Source organism: Macaca mulatta, chromosome 17, assembly GCF_049350105.2.
Source record: "Macaca mulatta isolate MMU2019108-1 chromosome 17, T2T-MMU8v2.0, whole genome shotgun sequence".
NCBI classification, from domain to species: domain Eukaryota; kingdom Metazoa; phylum Chordata; class Mammalia; order Primates; family Cercopithecidae; genus Macaca; species Macaca mulatta.
In genome coordinates, this window is record NC_133422.1 from 30005176 (window position 1) to 30022890 (window position 17715).

At 42.2% G+C, this 17715-nt stretch overlaps 1 protein-coding gene across 1 annotated transcript in view; it reads right to left on the minus strand.

The window, feature by feature from the left end:
* DLEU7 (deleted in lymphocytic leukemia 7) overlaps positions 1–17715 on the minus strand; it is a 140129-nt gene that overhangs the window by 61303 nt on the left and 61111 nt on the right. The window lies entirely within an intron of this gene.

Genomic DNA, 17715 nt, shown 5'->3' on the forward strand with positions numbered 1-17715 from the left:
ATATGAAATTCTGGGTTGAAAATTCTTTTCTTTAAGAATGTTGAATATTGGCCGCCACTCTCTTCTGTTAGTCTGATGGGCTTCCCTTTGTGGGTAAGCCAACCTTTCTCTCTGGCTGCCCTTAACATTTTTTCCTTCATTTCAACCTTGGTGAATCTGACAATTATGTGTCTTGGGGTTGCTCTTCTCAAGGAGTATCTTTGTGGTAGTCTCCATATTTCTTGAATTTGAATGTCGGCCTGCCTTGCTAGGTTGGGGAAGTTCTCCTGGATAATATCCTGAAGAGTGCTTTCCAACTTAGTTCCATTCTCCCCATCACTTTCAGGTACACCAATCAAATGTAGATTTGGTCTTTTCACATAGTTCCATATTTCTTGGAGGCTTTGTTCATTTTTTTACTCTTCTCTAAACTTCCCTTCTCACTTCATTTCATTAATTTGATCTTCAATCACTGATAACCTTTCTTCCACTTGATCGAATCAGCTACTGAAGCTTGTGCATGTGTCACATAGTTCTCGTGCCATGGTTTTCAGCTCCATCAGGCCATTTAAGGTCTTCTCTATGCTGTTTATTCTAGTTAGCCATTCATCTAATCTTTTTTCAAAGTTTTTAGCTTCCTTGAGATGGGTTCAAACATCCTCCTTTAGCTCGGAGAAGTTTGTTATTACCGACCTTCTAAAGCCTAGTTTTGTCAGCCCATCAAAGTCTTTCTCCATCCAACTTTGTTCCGTTGCTGGCAAGGAGCTGTGATCCTTTGGATGAGAAGAAACGCTCTGGATTTTAGAATTTTCAGCTTTTCTGCTCTGGTTTCTCCCCATCTTTGTGGTTTTATCTACCTTTGGTCTTCGATGATGGTGACCTACAGATGGGGTTTTGGTGTGGATGTCCTTTTTGTTGATGTTGATGTTATTCCTTTCTGTTTGTTAGTTTTCCTTCTAAGAGTCATGTCCCTCAGCTGCAGGTCTGTTGGAGTTTGCGGGAGGTCCACTGCAGACCCTGTTTGCCTGGATATCACCAGCGGAGGCTGCAGAACAGCAAATATTGCTGCCCAATCCTTCCTCTGGAAGCTTCGTCTCTGTGGGGCACCCAGCTATATAAGGTGTCAGTCGGCCCCTACTGGGAGGTGTCTCCCAGTTAGGCTACCTGGGCATCAGGGACCCACTTGAGGAGACAGTCTGTCCATTCTCAGAGCTCAAACTCCATGCTGGGAGAACCACTGCTCTCTTCAGAGCTGCCAAACAGGGACGTTTAAGTCTGCAGAAGTTTCTGCTGCTTTTTGTTCAACTATGCCCTGCCCCCAGAGGTGGAGTCTACAGAGGCAGGCAGGAGCTGTGGTGGGCTCCACCCAGTTCAAGCTTCCAGGCCACTTTGTTTACCTACTTAAACCTCAGCAATGGCTGACACCCCTCCCTGTGTCAGGCTGCCACCTGGCAATTCTATCTGGGACTGCTAAGCTAGCAGTAAGCAAGGCTCCATAGCTGAGCCAGGCACAGGGTATAATTTCCTGGTGTGCCATTTGCTAAGGCTGTTGGAAAAGCACAATATTAGGGCCAGAGTGACCCGATTTTCCAGGTACAGTCTGTCACTACTTCCCTTGGCTAGGAAAGGGAAGTCCCCCGACCCCTTGAGCTTCCCAGGTGAGGCGATAAACCCCTGCTTTGTCTCACCCTCCTTGGGCTATACCCACTCTCCAACCAGTCCCATTGACATGAATCAGCTACTTCAGTTGGAAATGCAGAAATTACCCATCTTCTGCATGGATCACGCTGGGAACTACAGATCGGAGCTGTTCCTATTCAGCCATCTTGGAATGGACCCTCCATTCATGATTTTAAAGATGTTGTTTCATGTCTTCTAGCTTCATTTTTTCCTATAGAAACTAGCCATCATGTTTATACACTTCTACATAATATGTCTTCTTTCTTTTGATGCTTTTAAGATTTATTCTTTGGTTTTCAGCAGTTTGACCATGATACAGTTAATTATGTTTTTATTTGCACTTACCCTATTTGGGGTTTGTGGAGCTTCATGAATGTGTGGGTTGCTGTTTTCAATCAAATTTATAAATTTTTTAGATAATATAGTTGCAATTTTTTTTCCTGCTCCATATTCTCTCTCCTCTTCTTCTTAAATATGTGTCAGACCTTTTGAGACAATTGCACAGCTCACTGAGGCTCTGCTCAGTTAAAAGAAAAATCTCTTGCTCTCTGTCCTTCAGTTTAGATGCTTGCTATTGGCCTTTCTTCATGAACACCACTCCTTTCTTTTGTTGTGTTAAATGTCCTGTTAATCCCAGGAAATGAATTTTTTAAAGATTTTGTTTTTCACTTCTGGGACTCCCATTTGCTTCTTTTTACAACTTACATATCATTTCTGAAAATTTCCTATTTTTTCACCGTTTATAACCATGCTTTCCTATAAATTCATTAACATATTTATCATAACTATATTAAAAATTTTTGTCAGTGTTAACATCTGGTTAATTTCAACATTTCATTATTCTGTAGGTCTCTTTCTATTTCTATTACTCTCTGGGCTATGTGTCATACTTTTCTGTATCTTTGTAAGTCTAATAAATTTTAATTTCATACTAGATATTATGGGTGATACTTTATAGAGACTCTGGATTCTGTTATCTTTTTCTGAAGAACATTAACTTTTGTTTTAGAAGGTAGTTAAATTATAGGCAGATGAACTTGATTTATGAAGCTTGATTTTAGGCTGTTGGAGTAGTTTTATTTTAGTTTTGCAACTAGCCTAGGATGAATCCCTAGTCCTGAGCCTTAAGGCATAACTTCTGGGTTTTAATTTTAATAGTTTGAGGCATTTTTCATGTGGAAATGATCTATGGTCCTTGGTGAAGGGTACTGCCTTCCAAAGAGGTTTTGTGTTGAATTGCCAGAGAGCCCAGTGCTGTCACTGGCTTGGGCACACTTTTCACTAATTTCTTAGCTTCAGGATTCCTGCACCTTTGTGAACTCTTTTCCAACCACAGTCAAGGCTAAAATAACCAATTCCCTGACATAGCTTTATGTTGATGGGTGGATTTATTTATAGTTTTTCCTTTTAATAAGGCATTAACCATTTAAGAGTCATGGCTCCATAGGAGGCTTGTGAGCCTCTTGTGGGTCCCAGATCTCAATTCCTATTCCTAAATAGTCATTATAACCCAAGTCTCTTGGTCACTAAGACAGGAAACTACATCACCCCCAAATCCAGGATAGGCATACCATCAGCTCTTAGGGTCACCACTCCAGGGCTTTATCTCACTCTTTAAAGAGTTTGGCTAAACATTTAAAATGTTGATTTTCATATCTCATCTACAATTACTAGATCTGTTACTAAGGGAAGGTTTCTATTATCTTTTTTGCCATGTTCTGGAGTAGAAACCCTGTTTCTACGTTTGTTTGTAAGTAGCCTAGTCAAATAATGGTTTTAAACAGAGACTACATATTGGTGGCTCATAGATTTTGTTTGTTTTTCTTTGTTTTTTAAGCTGAACATTTCACATGAAAATCCAGATTTCCATCTTCTCTTGAAAATTTTCAATCTTGGGGGATATTAGGCCGCATTCTCCCATGGCACCAGTAGGATGGAACTTAGTAGTGGCTTCCCCCTTTGAAAAGGGATAAATAATCCAGAGCATACCATGGCCACCACATCAGCCTACAGACTTAAAACTAACCTGCTTTACTTTCCTGGCTACAGAAAGTATGTAAGTTTCTAACTGCTGAACTAATAGACTTGTCACGGTTAATACTGAGTGTCAACTTGATTGGACTGAAGGATGCACAATATTGATCCTGGGTGTGTCTGTGAGGGTGTTGCCAAAGGAGATTAACATTTGAGTCAGTGGTCTGGGAAAGGCGACCCACCCTCAATCTGGGTGGGCACCATCTAATCAGCTGCCAGCATGGCCCGGATATAAAGCAGGCAGAAAAACGTGAAAAGGCTAGACTGGCTTAGCCTCCCAACCTACATCTTTTTCCCATGCTGTAAGCTTCCTGCCCTTGAACATCAGACCGTGAGTTCTTCAGCTTTGGGACTCGGACTGGTTTCCTTGCTCCTCAGCTTGCAGACAGCCTATTGTGGGTCTTGTGATCATATGAGTTTAATACTCCTTAATAAACTCATATATATATATATATATATATCTCCTACTAGTTCTGTCCCTTTAGAGAACCCTGACTAATAGAAGACTATCACATTTTTATACATGGCATCACATGAGGAATTTCTTCTTTTGGGAAGCCTTTATTGTTCATTCCCACAATCCATTGTTTAAAGTAATATCTTTCTCTCATCATTTAACAGGATTAGATCAAAGATGTCCCTAAGAAGCAATGAGATGTCACAAAGTTCTAGGTAAGGAGAGAGCTTTAGTTTATGTAAATTTCATCTTTCCATAGACCTGCCCTCACCCTTCTAACCTTTTTCCTCCCCTGTATTAAGAAATATCTAACTTTATATTTCATTAGGAGGGGCATGATAAAGTAAGCAGAGCACTACAGTGGGCATAGAATGCATTCCATTTCCAGACCTATCTCTTACCAGCTGGATATCTCACTCTCAGGAAGATCAAGTGACAAACCTGGATTAGTCCATTTTCACGCTGCTATAAGGAACTACCTGAGACTGGGCAATTTATGAAGAAAAGAGATTTAATAGATTCATAGTTCTGCAGGCTTAATGGGAAGCATGACTTGGGGATCTCAGGAAACTTATTATATAATCATAGCAGAAGGTGAAGGGGAAGCAAGGCATATCTTCTCATGGTAGCAGGGGAGAGAGAAAGCAAAGGGGGAACTGGTACACAGTTTTAACCATCATATCTGGTGAGAATTCACTCACTATCATGAAAACAGCATAGGGCAAACCATCCTCATGATCCAGTTACCTCCTACCAGGTCTCTTCCCTGACATGTGGGGATTACAATTTGGCATGAGATTTTGGTAGGGACACAGCCAAACCAGATTAAAACTCAGACTCTCAATCTCCATCTCTGACTTCCTCCATCTTCTGCTGCTTCCCCCTTCTTCTTTCCATCCCATTTATATGAGAAATCAGGTGGGTGCTCTTCTATTCATCTCATGAGCTACTGGGCATGTTTGCATTTGGGGAACTTAAAACAAAAATGAACCAGATAGCTGTTGTCTTTTTGCGAAGAATAATTTTAGGGATCATAAAACAAAAAGAAAAACATCTTTGTGTCAGAGAATAGCATTATGATCTCCACACATAGTGCCAGCTCTTTTAACTTTTAAGGTCAAATGTCCTAGTTTTCCAAATGTCCACTAATTCCCTTTAAACAAAACCCTGTCTGGGCAAAATAAAACATGTCCATGAATTCAATTTAGATAAAACTGATTTAGCCTATGAGCCATGAATTTAAAGAAAGAAATCTTAAATAATGGAAAAAATTGCTTTTGATTTATGTGTTTAATAAGTTAGCTATATTAAGCTTAAAAATGTAGCATTTAATTTTGTATCTTTTTGCGCTGTGGAATGATTTCATGTATAAATCTCTAGCCTCTTGTTAGTCCCAATAGGCAATCAAACTATTGACACATTTGTATTTTCTCACAAAGCCCTGCTAGGGTGTGAGATAAAGAACAGATGCTTAGTCCAGCTAACGTGTTCATAGGATTGTAGATCTAGAAAGTACATCAAAGGCTTCTAGTCCAAAGACGGCAAAAAACACAGCACGTTGTACAGCCAGCATGACAGATATCACCTGGCACAGGAGCAGAAATTCCCACCCTTAGAGCTTGCATTATTTTGAATTAGGATTCGGACTCTCCCCAAGTCCTATTTTTGAAGAAAAGCATTTCCAAACTTACATACCATCAACCAGTAATTTTGTGGGATATTCTGAAGTATTAGATAGCTGCCATAGTGTACCAGTCAAAGTTTAATTGCAATCTGAATTCACTCTATCTAGCTTAATTAGCAAGCGAATTCATTATTATTGTTATTATTATTCCCTGGGAGGCCAGACTTGTGTGCTACACAGCCAGGAATAAAACAGTCCCGAAACCAGGCAGAAAATGATGCCCAATTGCATTGTGGTACATCTCAAGCAGAGACATCACTACCACTGCTGTCACATGTGACTGAGCAACCATAGCCTTTGAGAGTGGACACCAGGCACTCCATCACAGCCACCTTGGGAAGACCGGACACCTGCAGCACCATGCTTATCAAATGGTGCAATTCCTTCCGGACGTGCTGACTTCCTCTCCCAGGTCTCATGGATTGGTCCTGTCTAGGTCATATGCCTGTATCCAGCCTCCAGGGGAGTCCTGGGAAATGTAACTTTTTAGAAAACGGAAGCAGGCACGTAGACTCTGCCACCTGATCAAATGAGTGTAATTTAAATGGGCATCTTTATTGAAGGACTTCAGAGCCTTTAAAATGCTAATATGTTCTGATTCGTCAAAAAGAGTTTTTAAAAATTATTTTACCATGACACACTTTTTTCTAACCTCCCAGAACTGTGGGTTCTACCTAACACATTTGAATAATGCCCTATTAAGCTGTTAACACATCTTGATAGAGATTAATCTGTTACCATCTTAACAGAGATTGTGAGTTTCTATGTTAGTAGTAGCAAGTTCCTCCCTGCAAAAGCTTAAGGTTGTGGTCAATTCGGAAGAACAGCTGGCAGAGGGGATCAGGGGTTAAGGTCTCAGGTGATTGGCTTACAAGTACAGCCATGGTGGAGCCCCTGAGCAGCGCTGCAGCCCTCGCCATTCCAGGACAGCATGGTCTAGAAGTTCACCCTAGAAGTAAAAGCACCTCTGTCTGAATCACTCCTAGATAGCAGTTTCTGCATGCCACAGATTACTGCTCTGTGCATTTTAGCAAATCGAGCCCACCAAACGTATTTCACCAAGGACTTTTTTATTTAAAACCTGGGTTTATTGGCATTCAGAAATGTGAAGGGTCATTTTGTTTTTTACTAATGACTCATTTGTTGAGAGCGAACATCAGTTTGCAGACTTCTGAAAAGAGCATGTACTAGTAATTTGCAACACATTATCATGTGGGAATCAGATTACAGCTAAGGAGCCCTCATAAAACCAGCTTTAACATTTACTACATTTCTGGAGAAATATATGTGCTCTTTGCCTCTGTAATGATGCAGTCATTTGCCTTATGTGGAATTGGGGTGGAGGGAGAATACCGTCCTCAAGCTACATGGTTGCTGAAGTGAAATAAACTCAGTCCCAAAAGTAAAGTCATCATTGGTCGTTTCCCAAAAGGATTACCACAGAAATGAGATAAGGCATAGGGTAGAGTGAGGTGGAGAAGGCCTGTGGTCAATCTCACGGAGATGGAATCTGTGAGTGTGCAAATGCAGAAGGGGCAGAGTCTGTGGCCAGGCAGAGAATGGGCTGGGAGTCAGTAAGTGTGATATCTCGCCTTCCTGTCTCCGCTCATTTCCCCTGTTCTGCCAGATAGGTTCCCGTTCCTCCCACTCAGAGCTGGCACTCAAACACTGGCTTTCTTCAAATGAGTTCCCAATCCATCCATCTGTTCATCTATCCTTGGGTTTGCTCAAGCAATCAATCAAACATTCTCCGATTTTCTGCCTGCATTTTCTTACCCAAATAACTGGAGCACTTCTGCCTGCCTTCCTTAAATGGCTATTTTTCCAAATCAAGTTGGTAAATATCTATTTTGTTTGTTACTAATGACTCATTTGTTGAGAGCGAACATCAGTTTGCAGACTTCTGAAGCAGTTCTCAGACTTGTTGGTCCTAAAACTCTATACGCTCAGTAATTGTTGAGAATCTCAAAGTGCTTTTGTTCATGAGGGTTATACCAATCAATATTTACCATATTGGACATAGGCCACTTTAGAAATTAACTAGAAAGTAGAAAGGAATGTTTAAAACACAAAAATAAGCACATTTGACCAGCCACTTCGCCTCTGGAAAACTCCACTGTATACCAGTAAGAGAATGAAAGTGAAAAAGCAAATACCATCTTAGTAACTATGAAAATAGTTTTGACCTCATGGACCTCCACAAAGATGTTGAGCACCACCAGCATCCCTAGACACTTTGAAAACGGCTGCTGTAGAGCATCTGCAAATGGTCTTCCTGCCTTGGTCCCTTGTTCCCCACATCGCTGCCTCATGGATCTTCCTAAAACACACATTTGATTGTAACACTCCCTTACATGGAGCCCTTTTTATGGCTGTTTATCATCTGTGGCATAAATTATCAATAGCAACCATGATCTAGACCATGCCTGTCTTTGCCTGGAAGACTCCTGTCTGTCCTTCACATCTCAGCTCAGAACACTAGGAAGTTGTGATAATTTTGACAAGATTTTGCTTTGATAAAATAGAACAAATAAAAAATTCTACTTAATTTTTTTATTTGCAAATATTTGTGAGATTAAAAAACTAGATGGCTTTGATTTTAAGATTTTATGTTAGAAGTCAGAAAATCAAGAGCCCACTAAACTTTTCAGCCTAAAAGCCATGAATATCTTTTATCATTTAGTATGTCCTTCTCCATAGGTATTCAAACTGTGGTTTTATTTATATACATAGAGACTGCCCTCTAGAATAAAAGTATTTTATCTATCTCTTTCCCCCACACCCCCAAAAAACTCGACTCAAATATCATATATTTCAAGAAGCCTTTCTTAACACTCTCTTCCCTCCCTTAGTGGTCTGATCATGACTCCTCACATATCTAGAAGACCACTTCCTTCACAAAGGGTCCGTAAGTCCCTTGAGAACAAAAACCATTTTCCATTAGTCTTTGTAACTAGACTTTAGTACAGTGACTGGCATGGTTCCTGAAACAAAAGCCATTTCTAATAAATGGCTAATGGAAATCAGACATGTGCATATGTTGTCTCTTTGCCATGGTAATCATTTTCCCAGCCTCTGTGCCATCCTCCAATATAGCTCTTTTCTCAGCATCTGAGATTCTGTTGTTGGCAGTGTGATATTCTCAAATAGCCATAACCAAAACTTTAGCCATCTATGAATTCTCCCTCACTCTCAACCTCCTTGTCCAAGAAACTATTGAGACCTCTTCATTTGATCTCTGCAATTTTATCTCCAACCATTTTGTCTTTTCTGCCTTCCCTTGCCATGACTTTAATTTGCTTCCTCATTATTTCACACTTGACCATTAGCACAACCTCCTCATCTTCTACAAAATAGCCCTAGTTTCCATATAGTGAGCTTCTTGAAGTCAGAAGATTTATTCCTTATATTCCTAGCATATTGCACAGGACTCAAAATTGTCTTTTGAATAAAAATGTGAATTCCCACCCATCATATACACTGTCTACAGAAAAAAAAAATCTTCAACATAACTTCTAATTATGTCCTTTACCTATTCAAATATTTTCTGTGTCTGAATGTAGCAGATGCTGTTTGTGGCTGGGTCCACCTCCCCTCAGCCTGGGTTCACCTACAACATGCAGCTCCCAAGACAGTCTCCCACTTCAAAGGCGTGTGTCTCTTTTCTGTTCTTGCTAAAACTTTTCTCCAGCATCAAAGGAGCTTGTTTTACAAAAGGTATAACCCAGAAGTTGGGAAAAGTCAACACTGCTGAGGGCAACCTCAGCTGATGGGGGTTGGGAATCACTTGCTGAATTTCTCAGTCTCCTCATCCCTGGTAGATGGATTCTAAAGTGTGTTTCTCCATTTCTCAGGGGGCCCAGCAGGACTGAGCTCCCATTGCTCACAGAAGCAAATCACTCATTTAACAAATGTTTCATTGTTTTCTCCTTTCCCTATCTCACTTCTACTTCTTCCCTTGTGCCCCCAGAGATGGTCTTCCAAATAAACTATCTGAACCAAACAATGACATGAGCAAAATCTAAATTTCCTGGCCTATCATTCAAAGTACCCCAATAGCTTGATTCTAATCTATATTTCCAGGTTACATCATCTTACACATAATCTTACACAGATTCCACCCTCTGGCCAACTGGAAGCCTTGTTGATCCCCAACCATCTCACTCCAAGTTATGATTATTCCGTAGTTTCATTCACTTAGAATTGCACCACTATAATTAACTTAGACCAGTGAAGCTTCCCTCCCTAGTATGGGGAGGGACCCAGCCAATGCAACCTCTTAGAGGAGGGTGACTACAGTAAAGTCCTGTGAGCGAAAGAAAGTGCAGGCTATCGCTGATGCATTGACAGCCAATAGTGTCTGCCACAAACAGGTAGCAGGAAGGTAAAACATAAAGAAAATAGGTGCTCACAAATTCAACACAAAGTGCTAGAGACGTACTGGTGAGCTGAGGTGAGTCCTCTGAAATTTACTCCAGTAACAGACACTTTTTACACACTCATCCCCAGCCACCCATCCCTGATCCCTGCCATAGGCTCTCCCCATGCTCGCCCATACCACACCCAAAGGAATACATATAGAGATATGGCCAGGCCCCCTAGGCCTGTGCTCTGACTGCTCTGCCAGAACAAAGATCACAGACTTACCACTCCCCATTTTTAAGAGGTTGCCAACCCTTGCTCCTTGCAAAGCCATAAGCTCTAACTTCAGTTCAGTGACCCACCCCGTGTTTTGCCAGGCACCTGGATTTCTGTGCAACCTGGATGCAGAGAGTTTCCAAATGTCTAGGGCTATGAGATGTTAATCAAACATCCACTTGAAATGCTTTGGAAGCACTTCTGCTTTTTGGGTTATTGATGTGCTCATGTTGTATTAGGATATATTTCTGGTGCAATCGTGAATTCACTTCAAGACATATTAAAGAAGGATTTTTTCCTAGCTGCTTACTTCAGAACATTGGTCCCTAGAGACCAGGTATTTTTCACAGCTCCTTAGAAGCCCATAAAAAATGATGGAAAAATGCAGCTGGGCATCTCATGTGGAAATCAAACCCACTGGAATTCCATCTGAATATATGCCTTAACTTAGCTTGGTTATTGGTTCTTCTGAGTTGTTCACTACATACCTCTCCCCAACTTGTTTCCATCTCAAAGGAAGAGAAGCAATGGGAATTTCCAATCACATTATTCTCCAAGAAAGATGTTTGTGCCCCCAGGTAATGGACATTTCCCTCCACAGAGCATGTCACACTCAGAAGAAGTGTTCAAGTGTATATTCTATGGACACAAATGGCAACCTGTCCTGGAGACACTCACAGAGAGATTGAATGGCCACTGCATTTGAAGGCATGGACTCCCATCTCTGATCTGCCACTTCTCCCTAGCAGGGACCCGAGACAAGCTGCTCGGACTGTCTGGGTTCTTTCTCTGATCTGTAGTAGAGTGATCAATCTCCTTCCCTGCATCTGTGTGAACAGTTCAGTGCTTTATAAAAGTGAATGATTCATATTGGAACCTGTCCTGCAGCTCTGGGTGAATGCTTCTTCCCTAGAGCTGTCAGTTGTCAACCTAAAACTGGCAGTCTTCAGATGTGCAAATTAGCTTTTTCTTACTGAAGAGAATCTGGGGACTCCTTGTTCTTATCTAGATTTAACATAATTGGGCTGGTTATGTAAGGAGAAGAAACAACCCCTTAGCTTACGTCATGCCCTATGGAAGTGCCATGACTGTCGGTCCTCTGAAGCCTGAGCTTGCCAATGGATAATCTACTAGATGGCCTGGGTTAATGTTCCTTCCTGCTGACTTAAACTGAAGAGTAACTCACCCAGATGTGACAGCAAATCATTTGGAGGAAACCTAAATTCAATGGGCACCTGGGGTTGGGACAAGTGAGTGAGACACAGAGATGGATGCACCAGGAATCAGGAATGAGGCCAGGCATTCACTAGCTTTCAATTATTTCACATCTTAGAGGAATTTTAGATTAAATCAGAAGATGTGACAGTAATAATAGTAACCAGTGTAACATTACAATTTTCTTAAATTTTGGTTTTGAGAGGAGTACCTGGGGAGTACAGAACAGGTTTTTTCTAGAATTTTGCTCTATTAGAAGCCAAATATGGTAGTTGATCCTGGAGTTAATATGACCCATTGGAAATTGAAAATTGGAATCTGAAAATTTGAGTGCTGAATAGTCCTTACAGCCTTATCCTCAGCTATAAAAAGGATCACTTAAGGCAATTTGGCCAACTAGTGGGTGATTAAGAGGCTGCAAAGCTAAATGGTAAATTAAGCATCGTCTTCCTCATTGTTGAACCACCTTACTGGGAAACACTCCTGTAGTACCGCTTCCTCCTTCTCCAGGCTGTAGCTGAAATTCCTGACTTGGGAGTTGAAGTTGCCATTCACGACTTGGAGGTAAACACTTCAAAACATCATGGGAAGAACCAGTTTTCTCCAAGAATAGAGCATTTATCACCAACACTTGCCAAATGTTCTCAGGGAACAGAGAGGTAGAAATACAGGTGTGGCCATAGATATTCCAGGCCCTTTATTCTATGCTTTCATTGTCTAAAGGCAGCAACACCTTTAAAATGACAGAACATACTGACCGCCAAAACAGAAGGAAACCACTACTCATAATTGCTTGAACAGACTCTAGCATAAAGGACCAACATTAAGATGAAAATTAGGTGGAGAAACTCAAGGCAGCCATCATTTTGAAGCAGATCACAGGTGGCAGAGATTTGGCAGAAGGAGACCTTCATGTGACATCATTTTGCCTGTGTGGTTTTACTAATAAGACTGATGGGTTCAAGGTTCTAGAAAAAAACCTAACTCTTGGACTTTACATGGGCCTGAACCCCATCATCAAAGAGTCTGATTTTTACCCCTTCTGGCTTCTCTCTCTACCTGTGTGGCAAATACACTTGGTTCACCATATGCCATATTCATAGATAATCACAAGACTCTAACAAAAGGACACAGCAAATTATGTGATTGCCCAGAAGGTTCCTTGCCTGATTTTTGGTTGTTTTGTTTTGTTTTTTAGGTCCTGAACACATAAACAAGAGCTAACTTGTATACTTGTACTGTGCAACACTAATACAATTTACCATGTAGTTTAATCCAGAACCTACCACATAGTAGCAGCTCAGTGAATATTTGTTGAATGAAATAAATACTCCTAGGATTCAGCAGGAAGAGAAATCCATAAAAGTTAAGAATGGAGAAAATTGCTCACTAATACATGGTGGGTAGATACAAGACTTCTCTGGAACCAGACTTCCTGCGTCAGAATCCCGGCTTTACCAACTGAATCTCTCTGTCTTTGGGCAAAGCCCTTAATTTCTCTGTACCTCATCTGTAAAGTGCAGATAATAATTTTCAAAATGGAATTTTTAGAAAATATAAAATCCTTTATTTTTTAACTCTTTGAGTGAGTTAAAAATGAATGTTATGACTCTCTCAAAGAGCACCTGGGGAGTAAGGATATTTATAGACAATTTAACAGAGAAAGATTAGGATAAGATTGCCAGGTTAGATATAATCTGGGTAATGTCCAATATGCCATAAATCACTGGGGTTCTCGGTTTCCCTGATGAGAAATCAGTCTTCAAATTAACAAGTGACTTCCTTAAGCCTTGGAACTTTAATCATAGTTGAGTGATGAGGTAAATCAAGGACATTCTTCAAGAAAATCCTTGAGTGGCCTTTGCTCTCCTATGATATTGAAAGAACATGTCTCTCACCTTTTTGCCTTCGTTCCAAGTTTTTGATAATTTTTCTGGCATCACCTTTCTTATTATGAGGATGAAATGGGTTAATGTAACAAAAAGTCCTTAAAACAGTACCTGGCGGCCAGGCGCGGTGGCTCAAGCCTGTAATCCCAGCACTTTGGGAGGCCGAGACGGGCGGATCACGAGGTCAGGAGATCGAGACCATCCTGGCTAACACAATGAAACCCCGTCTCCACTAAAAATACAAAAAAACTAGCCGGGCGAGGTGGCGGCGCCTGTAGTCCCAGCTACTCGGGAGGCTGAGGCAGGAGAATGGCGGGAACCCGGGAGGCGGAGCTTGCAGTGAGCCGAGATCGCGCCAGTGCACTCCAGCCCGGGCGACAGAGCGAGACTCCGCCTCAAAAAAAAAAAAAAAAAAAAAAAAAAAACAGTACCTGGCATTTACTTAGTAAATGCTATACTGACTCTGAGTTTTCCTGCTGAGATCAGGCCCACTTAATAATACCCAGGAGGGGATTTAAAAAACAAAGCTCAGAAATGTTACTGTTAGCATTACTTCTCCAGTCAAGAGGGACCTCCCACTGTTAAAGCAGAAGAGAGATGAATAACGTTGTCTGCATTCCCTGTTGTAATTACTAACATTTAAAGTAGCATTTGGGGTTTCATGTCCCATGACTCTCAAAGCGAAATGGAACACTAGCATGTGTTGGGGGCAGGGAGACAGCAAAGATGGAGCGAATCAAAGGGCGGCACCCCTCGCTGGCCACATGGAATCCCTGCAGAAGTCACCTGAACCACCTCCCACTTGCCATCCTTGCATCTTTGCTGACACCTCTTGCCCCAGGTGTGGAAACAGCTTCCTCACTGAGCTCCCTGTCCCCTGCTGTTCCTACTTTTCCTTCATTCTCAACTGGTCACCAGACCTACTGCCTAAAACATGGATCCAATCATGTTATTCCCCTGCCCCCACACCTTTAACAATGACCTACTACCTGCATAGCAGTGCCCAAAACTCCCCGCCATCTCTCCCCACAGACCAGTTCCACCCCCATCTCCCTGATGGACTCTGTGGCCTCACTCTCCACTCGTGTTGGACCACCCAGCTCAGGGCCTTCCCTCTGCTCCTACCCATTGTCCGTGTCTCCTCACAAACCCATATTCGCTCTTGTCCGACTCACTCTGATGGATCCTCTGCTGTGAAACCTCCCCTAAGCCCAAGCCAGGGGCCTACGTTTCCCTCCTTTCCACTCTCACAGCTGTATTCATGGCACAGCAGGCGTTTCCCCAGCACCATAGGTTTCTCCCACAGTTAGAGAATCTGATAGCATCTCTGTCTGTCAACTGTGACTCCTGAGGGCAGGGGCTGAGTTCCGCTGGACCTCGCATTTCCCAGTCTGCAGCTGTGTGCGGGCTCTGTCCCCAGCCTCGTAAGTATTCTCTTAACCAACTCTCTTGCCTCATTCCAACACTTACCCTGGGTGGAGCCTGGCTAGATACCCAGCAAACCAATCTCCCCACCTCTCAGGGCCCATGGTTGGGTCACATTCCTCAGTCTCCTCTTAGAGAGGGGGTGGAAACGTGGGCACCCGTTCTGGGCTGGCCTGTGACATCTCCCATCACATTCCCCCAGACCCTCCTGTGCATGGGTGTGAAAACACGGACAAATAATACTAAGGTCATGAAAGAAAAGGATGAAGTCAAAAGAACAATTCCTGACACTTAGCAGAAAGAACCTCATTGTCGAGGACACTCTAAATACTGAGCCTCCATCACCGGCTGCCTACTTCTTCAACTCCAGGGCTTTAGGCAGAACATAGAGCGACCACTCTGTCCTCTGTGTCCTGGAGTGAAAAGCACAGTGAGACTCTATCACTTTTCAAGGAGCCAAGAAATGAAAATATTATAAGGGAATAAACATTTCCTGAGAGGAAAATAGCATCAGGGGCGCTCGCCTGGGATGTTCAAATGTGGAAATGATTCATAGGAAAATCCCTCCCACAGAGATGATGAGAGATGCTAGGTTAAGACTTCGTCATAACAGTGAGTGATGTTTAGGAGTGAGGAGAAAAAGCCGGCATCCTCATGGACACCCTTCCACCCTCACACCCCTGGGACTGTGGAAGCAGTCACCGCACCGACTGTGCTTTATTTTCAGCTGCAAACCCAGAGAAGGGAGCCTGGGTTATATCAAAGGAGAGAGTAGCTTCTAGGAAGTCTGCTGCCGAGTGAAGTTTATTTTCCCTCTGTATGGCTGTAAATAATGGCTTCAATTTTGGAAAACATACATCTGGAGCATCGTCATATTGCCAAACAAACAGAGCCTCATCACAATACAACAGCATCATCCAGAATGTCGTCTGTTTTCTGCATGAAACATTGCTAGAGGGTACTCAGCGTTTCGGAGCTTGGTGTGTGCAGAGTGTGGATAGCATACATGCAGGTTAGCATGTTAATTCTCCAGTTGCAACCAGGGAAGAATGCGTGCGACATTGGGGTCAGAGTGTGGGCCTAAGTTCCCGAGTTCTTGTATTGGTTCTGCTGCTGCCTGTGCTCCTGAACAACCCATGTAACCTCTCAGTGCCTCAATGCCATTCTCCAGATGATGAGACCCACACAATGCAAACATTCAGTGTGAATGTTTCTTTAAGAAAATTGAACTTGACATACTAGATGACTAAGCCCTGTAAAATCTTCATCACAAGATTCTTGAGAGCAGAAAACTCATGGTATGTACAACATAGATGTTGATTTATTTAAATATGTATACACACACATATATTTAACACACATTTTCAGGAACACAATTGTTTTCTACAGAAAAGTACTCTTCTAAGTTATATGTCCTATTAGCGCTTAATCAGTCAACGCCTACTTGATTGCAAGGCATCTTTAAAATATAGAACCACATGTTACCTAAACAGAATATATCATCATTATGAAATTATAGAATTTTAGCCCTATAACGGACCCTGGAAATCATTTTGTTCTAACTTTTCATAGCATCTGAGGAAGCTAAACCCAAGTGAGGTAAATTACTGCCCACTTCAAAACATGTCTGCGTAGAATTTGTCATAATGTTAAAGTCTGATCAAGTAAATTGAAACATCTCAGAACTAAACAGCAAGTCTTTCCACAAGTCTTTGTTTCCCAGAGCCATCTTTTTTCTTTCTTCTTTCTTTTTTTTTTTTTTTTTTTTGAGACAGAGTCTCGCTCTGTCGCCCAGGCTGGAGTACAGTGGCGTGATCTCGACTCACTGCAACCTCCACCTCCCAGGTTCAAGTGGTTCTCCTGCCTCAGCCTCCCAAGTAGCTGGGATTACAGGCACGTGGCACCATGGCTGGCTAATTTTTGTATTTTTAGTAGTGATGGGATTTCACTATGTTGGTCAGTCTCGAACTCCTGGCCTCAAGTGATCCACCCGCCTCAGCCTCCCAAAGTGTTGAGATTACAGGCATGAACCACCACACCCGGCCTCCCAGAGCCATCTTGTCGCACGATTATTTGTGTGTCCATTACCATCAACATCTCTTTCTTTTGTTAAAAAAAAAAAAAAGGAAAAAGATCTGAAGGGGGCGGGAGTTGTATGGGAGAGAAGTTTGTTTTCCTTCTCCCAAATCCTTTTATATTTTTTTCATGACACGATGTGGACTTTGAGGTGCCCTCTCAGGTCCGCAAGGATATCATGTGAACCAAAATAACACTCTCTATTTAAGGAGGCCCCTGACGCTTTTTCGTGTTATCTTTGAGGCATTCTCCATGGAGTCGGACCGTCATTCTTGTTCAGAGACAGCTCTGAAGAATCCTTGGTCTCTCTCACACGCTGGTGGAAAGGAGGCATGTCTGGGGAAAGTTTGGAACAGCCAAGCTGGGATGGTCAGTCTGTGGGATGCCGGGGGTGGGGGTTGGGCGGGGAATGTGCTGGCTGGGGTAGGAAGAGGACTCTGTTCAACCCAATGCTGTATAAACTATCAATAACCCCATTTTCCAGGTGAGACAATAGAAGCCAGTCAGGTTTCACGTAGAGATTAGTCATGGACGGTCTCTGAGGGCCTGATGCATTCCAGAAGAAACAACCAGAGCGGAGGCTTTGTGCTCTTTAGAAAAAGGTGGTCCCTCCTCAAATTAAAAAGATAAAAGTTTAG